This window comes from Chenopodium quinoa, unplaced genomic scaffold (genome assembly GCF_001683475.1).
Source record: "Chenopodium quinoa cultivar QQ74 unplaced genomic scaffold, ASM168347v1, whole genome shotgun sequence".
In the NCBI taxonomy this organism is placed as follows: domain Eukaryota; kingdom Viridiplantae; phylum Streptophyta; class Magnoliopsida; order Caryophyllales; family Amaranthaceae; genus Chenopodium; species Chenopodium quinoa.
Genome location: NW_018742433.1, coordinates 1,543,291 through 1,552,825, shown reverse-complemented (window position 1 = coordinate 1,552,825; position 9,535 = coordinate 1,543,291).

Genomic DNA, 9,535 nt, shown 5'->3' with positions numbered 1-9,535 from the left:
AAATAATATATCAGCCAACACAAAAAACATATTAGCCAAAAGATGAAACATATCAGCCAACAACTGAAACATATCAGCCAACAAATGAAACATATCAGCCAAGCTTGCTGCACGTAATTATGCGTATGGCAGTCCGAAACACAATACATTCACAAAAATGAACATGCAGTAATAAAAAATGAACACTTAAAAAAACATTTAGTACTAAAAAGTGAACATGTTAAAAAAAAAGATCATTTAGTATATTAAAATGAACATAGTTATCATATAAACATAGAATTGATGGACCACGGGCGTAAAAATGAGCATTTAGTATAAAAAAAAAATGAACACTTAAAATAAATAAATCATCTAATATCATATACAACAAACATAGGAGCTTTGATATGATGTTTATTATGTTAGTGTTTTCCAGATTGTTGGGTACCCAAACTTTGATTGGCAAAGACCATGAACGACAATATGTTCTTACACTCTTCTTTGCTCTATGTATTTCATTTTGATGCACAAATATTGACGGGATGCTTTTAGGAAGTACTACTTAGGCAATTAAGCTTTGAAGGACATGAGTTGTTTCACATTGTAGAGTACTTAGCCTTCCAAGATATTACTTAATTTTGTAGCTATGAAGCTTGTGCATACAAATTTATTGTTTTAGGCTTAGTATATTATATGTAGCATATTAACTATATTTGTAACACCCTGACCCAAACAAATTAGGGTGGAGCCTTTATCACGAAATGCGCATCAAGGGCCAACAATTGACCTCACAGACCAACACGAGTCCTTCCGATACATTTTGTCCTCACTCATGTGCACCCTGGGAAAACTTCCCGGGAGGTCATCCATCCTAAGACTACTCCCAGCCGAGCACGCTTAATTGAGAAGTATATTAGCATATGAGCTCCCTAAAAGGAAAATACATCTTGTTGGTATGAGTAGTATATTAAAGTCATTTAAAGCAATCATGAGGGGTATTACAATATTGAAATCCCTTATTCTCAATTTATATTCTCCAAGATTTAATTTTTATAAAATAAACAAAATAAAGAATAGGAAAAATACACTTTAATAGTCCCAATTATGGGCGATTTACTTCTAATAATCCCAACTAAGGTTTATTATCTAATAATCCTAACTGTGGGGTCAATTTGCCTCCAATGGTCCTAATGATCGGTTACCTGTTGAAAAAGTTTTTTGTTTTGTTTTAAGTCCAAAATTAAAAATTAAAAAAAATATAAACATATAATAAAAAAAAAAGAAAAAAAAAATCCCAAAATCCCAGCCATCCATTCTAGCCACCAACACTGCCGCTGCTACCACTTGCCACCACAACACAATAGCATCAGCCCACCAACGGAAGCCGCACCACCTAGTGCAGCCCACTAACAGAAGCTACACCACCCACTACAACCCTTGTTATTCACACCACCCACCGCAACAACCACCAAACACAGCCCCTTGCATCTCCTCTACACAACCGTCCACATACCACCAGCCATATCCAATTCTCCTACTCGTCACACACAATCAATCACAGCCCGCAACACCACCAGCCGCACCTACCAGACAAACGCCCACCAAATTAAATTGCAACAATAGTTCCGTCCGTCAACCGCAACAATCACACAAAATAATGACGCGACAACTTCTAAAATAAGCGTCGGCGGTAGGTGGATGATTTCAAGGGTCGGGGATGGGTGATAGAGGGTCAGACGGCCGTTTTCGATGGTTAAGGGGTTGGTCGGCTGGTTTCCGGCAAGGTTAGGGGATGGGTTAGGGTTCCGGCAAGGTCAGGGGTTAGTGATAGAGGGATTACGACCATTACTTACAATGAGGTCAGGTTAGGGGGTATAGCCGGCGTCGGCGACCGGTGGAGGGGGGTTCTGGGCGTCGGCCAGTGCCTGGGGTAGGGGGTCAGGCTGGGAGTGGTGGCACTTGAAAGAAAATGGTATTTTTTCAGAGTTAACACCTCCTGGAACTCCTCAATGGAACAGAGTATCCGAAAGGAGAAATCGAACCTTGTTAGACATGGTTCGATCAATGATGGGTCTTAGTGAAATTCCTATCTCTTTCTGGGGACACGCGTTACTAACTGCGGCACTAACACTAAACCTGCTCCGTCAAAAGCTGTCGAAAAGACTCCATATGAATTATGGACTAAGAAACCAAAGGGTATTACTTCTACAATAAATCCGAGAACAAAGTGTTTGTTGCTCGTGATGGTGTCTTTTTAGAGAAGGAATACCTTTCCAAAATGACAAGTGGGAGGAAAATCGAACTCGACGAAGTTCGAGAGGACGAGCAATAATGTCAACCTGATAAAACTAACAATCAAAATGCTTTAGAAGCAGTTGATAAGATTGGTCAAAATCAAACAGATAATGTAAATGCTCAGCCTATTACCCTTCGTAGGTCGCAACGACCAAGATCTCAACCAGACATATACCTTGGTATTGTCTTAACCGAAAATCAGGACATCCTAGTCATGGATGGAGATGAGCAGCGACATACAAACAAGCTATGACAAGCCCCGACTCTGCTAAATGGCAAGAAGCCATGAAATCTGAGATGGACTCCATGTCTGAAAATCAAGTCTTGGACTTGGTAAATTTGCCCGAAGGTTACTCACCCATCGGTTGCAAATGGTTTTCAAATTGAAAACAAACAAAGATGGAAATATATCAATATACAAAGCTAGACTGGTGGCAAAAGGTTACAGGAAAATCCACGGGATTGATTATGATGAAACCTTTTCGCCAGTCGCAATGCTTAAGTCCGTCTGGATCATCCTGGCGATTGCTGCATATTACGATTACAAAATATGGCAAATGGACGTCAAAACTGCCTTCCTTAATGGGATTTTGGAAGAAACTGTGAATATGACACAACCGGAAGGTTTTGTTGATCCAAGCAACGCTAGAAAAGTATGCAAGCTTAAGAAGTCCATTTATGGACTGAAGCAGGCAAGCAGAAGTTGGAATCTCCGATTTGATGAAGCCATCAGTAAGTTTGGCTTTATCGAATCCTAATGAGTCTTTTGTTTACAAGAAGGTCAGTGGGAGTGACATCGCATTCCTGGTCCTATATGTCGATGACATATTGCTTATTGGAAACAGCAAAAAATTTTTAGAGTCGGTAAAGGGCTGGCTGGGAAAGTGCTTTTCAATGAAGGACTTAGGAGAGGCACGGTACATATTAGGCATCAAGATCTATCGGGATAGATCTAAGAGGATGATTGGATTGAGCTAGAGTACTTACATTGATAAAATACTGGCACGATTCAGCATGGAGAATGCCAAGATAGGGCACCTACCCATGTCCGATGGCGTAACTCTAAGTAAGAAACAGTGTCCACAGACACCTGTTGAGCGGGAGAGAATAAATCAGATTCCATATGCTTCGCTAATTGGATCAATCATGTATGCCATGATATGTACAAGGCCTGATGTATCGTACGCTTTAAGTGCTACGAGCCGATACCAATCAGACCCAGGAGAGGCGCATTGGACTGCGGCCAAGAATATCCTAAAGTACCTGAAAAGGAACAAGGATAAATTCCTGGTCTATGGTGGCCACAAAGATTTGGTTGTTGAATGTTACACCGACGCTAGCTTCTAGACTGACAGAGACGACTTCAAGTCACAGTCAGGGTATATATTTTGCCTAAATGGAGGAGCGTTTAGTTGGAAGAGTGCCAAGAAAAGCACCATTGCAGATTCTACAACTGAAGCCGAATACTTGGGAGCTTCGGAAGCAGCTAAGGAGGCAGTTTGGATTCGTACGTTCGTCAGTGAACTTGGTGTTGTACCCTCTATCAAGGGTCCAATAGATCTCTATTGTGACAACAATGGAGCTATTGCTCAGGCCAGAGAGCCAAGAGAGCACCGGAAGGTCAAACATGTCCAAAGGCGATTTCACATGATAAGGGAATGGAAATCCGAAGGTGAAATCAGAATTTGTAAGATTGGAATGGATGACAATGTGGCCGATCCTTTGACTAAACCTCTGCCTCAAGTGAAGCACAACAAGCACGTCGAGGCAATGGGAATCAAGCACGTTGGAGATTGGCTTTGAATTCCCTGTACATGTGTTTTAATTAAACTAGATGTCTTAATTTAAAACACTATGTTGAAACCACTCATTTATGGAGTAATTAATTTTTCATGCAAAATTACTATTCACTACATTGCTATTTAATTGTGGTTTAGAATTAAATAATGAGTCCATTCGATTTATGAGAATATTCAAAACAGGGTATCAAGAACATGTCTTGGATAAAGAAACACCTGTTAAGTGAACATTGAATATTTAAATAAAAAATTATCCCTAATTGAGGTCATTTAACTGATGGACGATTAATGACCACTGGAGATTTGTGTGTAGTATGATTTACAGCATCGTTTCTTGTGCTGCAAGGACATAGTAGTCATAAATCATTTGCACAAGTGCTAGTTTGGACCTGCACCGGATTGACCTATGAGAGTACTTTAAGAGATTTAAAAATGTCATAAGTACATTTCTCATTATAGCTATCGGAACCTATTTCCTCGACCATGAGTATTGGGAGGTTCTCTTATTTGAGTACTAGTCTCTTTGATGTTGTCAAACGTCCGCCATAATTGGGGATTATAACGGGAACACTCGGGAGATTAGGTCCTCTTAGTAAGAGAGGCTTACAGTACAAGATTGGGAATGTCCCCCTATTAATAATAAGGAATATGTCTTTGTTGTTTACAAGGCTGCTCGAAGAGCGAGATTGTGCTAGTTTGGACCTGCACCGGATTGACCTATGAGAGTACTTTAAGAGATTTAAAAATGTCATAAGTACATTTCTCATTATAGCTATCGGAACCTATTTCCTCGACCATGAGTATTGGGAGGTTCTCTTATTTGAGTACTAGTCTCTTTGATGTTGTCAAACGTCCGCCATAACTGGGGATTATAACGGGAACACTCGGGAGATTAGGTCCTCTTAGTAAGAGAGGCTTACAGTACAAGATTGGGAATGTCCCCCTATTAACAATAGGGAATATGTCTTTGTTGTTTACAAGGCCGCTCGAAGAGCGAGACTGTGAAAATGCATGGCCGTGCTCAGGTGGATTTTAGAAATCATCTGCTTATTGACAGTCGAATTCGGAGATCGAGAAACCCTTCTGGACGTAATAAGGATGACGAAGAATCTTACCTTATAGTTCATGAAGAGACATTAAGCGACATAGGTAACGGGCTATACATTGTATGCACACTTGTCCGGAAGGACAAATGGGAGATTGAAAGGAACGATGTCCTTCCAACAAGTTTATTATTCTGATAGAGGGTTCAAAATTATTAGGAAGCTAATTCTTCAGTGAGATCAAGTGATCGAAATGTCTGGGTGGAGGCCGCTTTCGATTTGTAATATTAGTGAACAATTAATATTACAGCTTCGTCTTGACTGAACCCTTCGGGTCGAACCCAAACGAATTGCCGATCCGAATCGACGAATCAATCCGAAGGATTTGATGAGTCACTATAGTATTACGAACACAGACGTCGAATATCGAGCCTAGGGCGTTGAGACCGAGCGTCGAAAAATCAACAAGCAACAAGTTCGAGCGTAGCCGTAGCATCACAATGGCCTAGCCATGTGGACGCTAAACTAGCTCGAGCTAGCATGCACTTTGCATGCCTAGGCACAAGCCTAGACGCACCATGCGTGCTAGTCACACCATGTGTGCTAGTCGCACCATGCGTGCTAGGCGCACCATGTGTGCTAGACGCACCAAGCATGCTAGGCGCACCTTGTGTGCTAGGCGCACAGGCAGGCATAGCGTGTCTAGCACTATCGCAAGGCCTGGGCTTGCTAACACTGGCGCCCTAGCATGCCTACCTTGCTAGGCACATGCTTAAGGCAGCATGGCACAGCACCACGCAACAGCCAGCAAGCACGCTGGGCTATGCATGTGTGTGCCTAGGCCTATCGCCACGCACCAGCCATCAAGTATGTGTGTTGTGCGTGTGTGCGTGTGCCAGGGGCCAGCACCTTGCGAGGCATCACCCAGCTAGCGCCAAGCACCCAACAACATGTGTGGCTCGCTAGTAGCACGCATGTGCTAGGTATGCTGGCTGATGCGTGCTGTGCGTGCTAGCTGTGCTGGGCTGGCTGTGCTAGCTGGCCAGCAAGGCTCGCAGCCAGCTCACCCCTTGCTTGATGTTGGTTTAAGGAGAGTGGAGACCAAGGCTTAGAGTCATGCCTTGGGGAGCAAGGCAATGGTCCCCCCATGGTCATGGTCCTCACCTAACCTCTCCTCTCCTCATGCCACTTGTTGATTTGTGATTGCATTACTTTATAATTTATTTTGGAATTAAATAAATTAGTGAAAAATGCAACTATCCCACATTGATCATGAATGGGAGTGCAAGTTTCATTTCCCTATAAATACCCCATTATTGGGCATTTGGAAATAAACTTGAGTGGAACTCAAAAAGGCATCTCTTATTATTAAGAAAACCTTTAAGTTCGTAAAAATCTCGTTTTATACTTGGTCAAGTCTCGACTAACCCTCGAGACGAAGATCGTTCGGGTCGGATCGTGGGTACGAGCCGTTGGAGGCCGTCACGCTTGTGAGGCTTTAAGCTTCGAAGTAAGAGCTCGGTTTACAAGCGAAGCATGCTTCAAGGGTATTACTTCTTTATCTGTTTTCTTAATTATTGTTTAATTATGTTTATGCATGCTTTATTGCTTTAATTATTGGGGCGGGTCTTGGGCGGGTTTTTCTTCCGCGTAGCGTTGGACGCTACGAAACCCAACAGAGTATCCTTCTTCAAGTTTCTCGTGAGTATTCACTATGTGCCAAGATTCCCCTCTTCAGGGTTGCCTAATTTCGAGAGGACCAGGCTTTGATACAAATTGTTACTTTAAAAGAATACTACAAGAGGGGGGGTGAATTGTAGTTTGGAAGGAATTAGACAACTTTTCGTGGAATAACCAAATAAAGCTGAAGGAACTGAAAGTGACACAGAGAGGTTTTAGCGTGGAAAACTTCTTGGCCCTAACAAGAAGAAAAACCACGACCACTTGGGATTTTAGGAAAGATTCTTTACTAGAATAGGGCAAAAAACCTATTACAAGCTAAAGACTCTATCTCTAAGTTCCTCAATGAACTTAGAGTTCCCAGCAATAAGTCCCTCAACTTACAGCTCTTCTCTTCTCTTTAATTTCTCTTCTCTTTCTTTCTCTCCAAGCTTCTCTAGAGTTCACTCAAACTCCCCAATTCCCAATTACAACTCTTGAAGAATTACTCTAATGAAAGAAAATAGAAAGATGATAAACTAAAGTGGAATGCGACTCTTAACTCTTTGAAACTTAGAAGATAGAAAGTATGTTTGAGCAAGGTAAGTTTTTCCGGAAAACAACTTCTCTATTTATAGAAAAACCATAGCTTAATTAGAACGCTACTAGTGCTACAATCTAACGCCACTAACTCCCACCACTTCCAGTGCTTCAAACATGTCCTAAAACTTAAGCCACAATAAAGCAACAGGAGGAGTTTCCTAGCTTAGTGGAGAAAGACTTAATCAAAAACTAGAAGCGTAAGTTTAGAAAATCAATTGAAATATATTAGAAAAGATATTTTTCCAAATTAATAAAAACATATTCATTAAAATAAAATCAAAAAAGACATTTTTCTTGAATAACTAATCTCCTAAAATTAAGCAACTCAAATTCTATCTTTTTAGAAAACTATCTAACGCATTCCACTAAAGCACCAAACTTCTATTGACTTTCACTTACATAAATCCTAAAATAAATATACTTTAGTCATTATTAATTCTCTGAAGAAGTCTCTACTCTGAGTCTTCATTCTCCAGCTTCTACTCCAAAGCTTATGTTCCTTCAAAGGAGCACTGCAACCAGCCTTCACTTTTGTGCTCCAATTCCTTTGCTTCGAATAATTGTAGCAACAGCTTGTATTCTGGCTACATAATAACAAAAACAATAGATCCAAATATAATTTTGACTTGTGTTATCATCAAAACATTAAGGGCAACAGTGCATATTTACATTATTTACTTAGGTTGTGCTCTACTACTCTCTATATGTGTGTTTTAATTAATTTCAGGTGATTTAGATGCAAATGGATTATGGATGGATAATTTTTAGGATAATAATCATAGAGTATGAAGCTATCTCTCTTAAGGATCTCAACTCATGCCTTAGAGGCGAAATAGGGCTAGAATGAAGTAAAGCATTGATGAAAGACTTGATGAATATAAGTCTCATCCACTATTTTGATTATATATTTTGACATACAAACGATAATTGAGTGATTCTAATTGCATCGGAAAGTAGGCTTCAAGATATTTCCAACGATATATTAAACGTCTTAAACAAAGCTCTGAATCTCAAGTTATAACCGATTCAAGAAGAGCTATGCACGCAGCAGTGAGACACGACCATGTTGAATGTTGGCACGCCCATGCCCCATTGAGTGAAGATGCCTCCAACAAAGCAAGCCCATGCCAAGATGAGCCACATCCATGCCTTGACAAGTGATGTTGCTATGTTGTGTGCCATCGAAGGAGACAACACCCATGTCAAATTTCGACATGCCCGTGTCAGGCTGGAAATTCAAGAAGCTTAGTTTCTAATCTTGGGCACGAGCATACCCTGTGTGACACGTCCATGCCTGGTCGATCTAATTAAGGCGGTTTTAGCCGATTTCTTTCCTTATTCTATCCTATCTTTTAACTTTATTATAAATACTCTTTAGCCTCATTATTTCATTATTCATTAGTTTATAACCTTAGCTTAGTTTTCTCTCTAGTTTTATTTTATTAATTCAAGTATTATATTTTCTTCTTCTCTTTCTTTTATGTTTGTTTTAATTCTTTTATTATATTAGAGTATATTGTTATTCTAGGGTGTTAGGGTTTAGTTGAACCCTAACCATGATTGATATTTGATTTGTTCTTTTAAATTCTCAACTAATTGTTAATATTGTTTATGCTTAATTAATTGTGCTTATGCCAATACTAGATTAGAGATAATTAGTATTGTTGTATATTATTCCTTTGTTTTAATCACAACGAGAGTTGGGTTTTAATGGATTTGAATAGATTAATTAAGGGTTTAAATTTCATCGCGAGAGTAGTTGAATGAATGATTAGGAAGCTAAGTAATGTGCTTAATGTCTCTAATTTGCATGATTCCATGAGAGTAGGCTTGATTGTGATTAGGAAAGACATTGATAACTCGAGATAGACCTTTGTTTTTTTTGGTTCATATGAGCCACTAGGGCGGGGATGAGAATCGATCCCAGGATCACCAGGAACCGGGAGGAAAGCTCTTACCAACTGAGCTATCCCTCACTCTCGAGATAGACCTTTGTTATATTCTAGAGATTACTTTTCCTTGTGAACATACAATTGATTGATTGGGGTAGGAATTTGTATTGTATTGATGATTATGCTAGTGGTGGGTGATAATTAATTCTAGATGTTTTTATTATTATTTGATTCGTAATTGATATTTGAGTAGTCGTAGTTACAT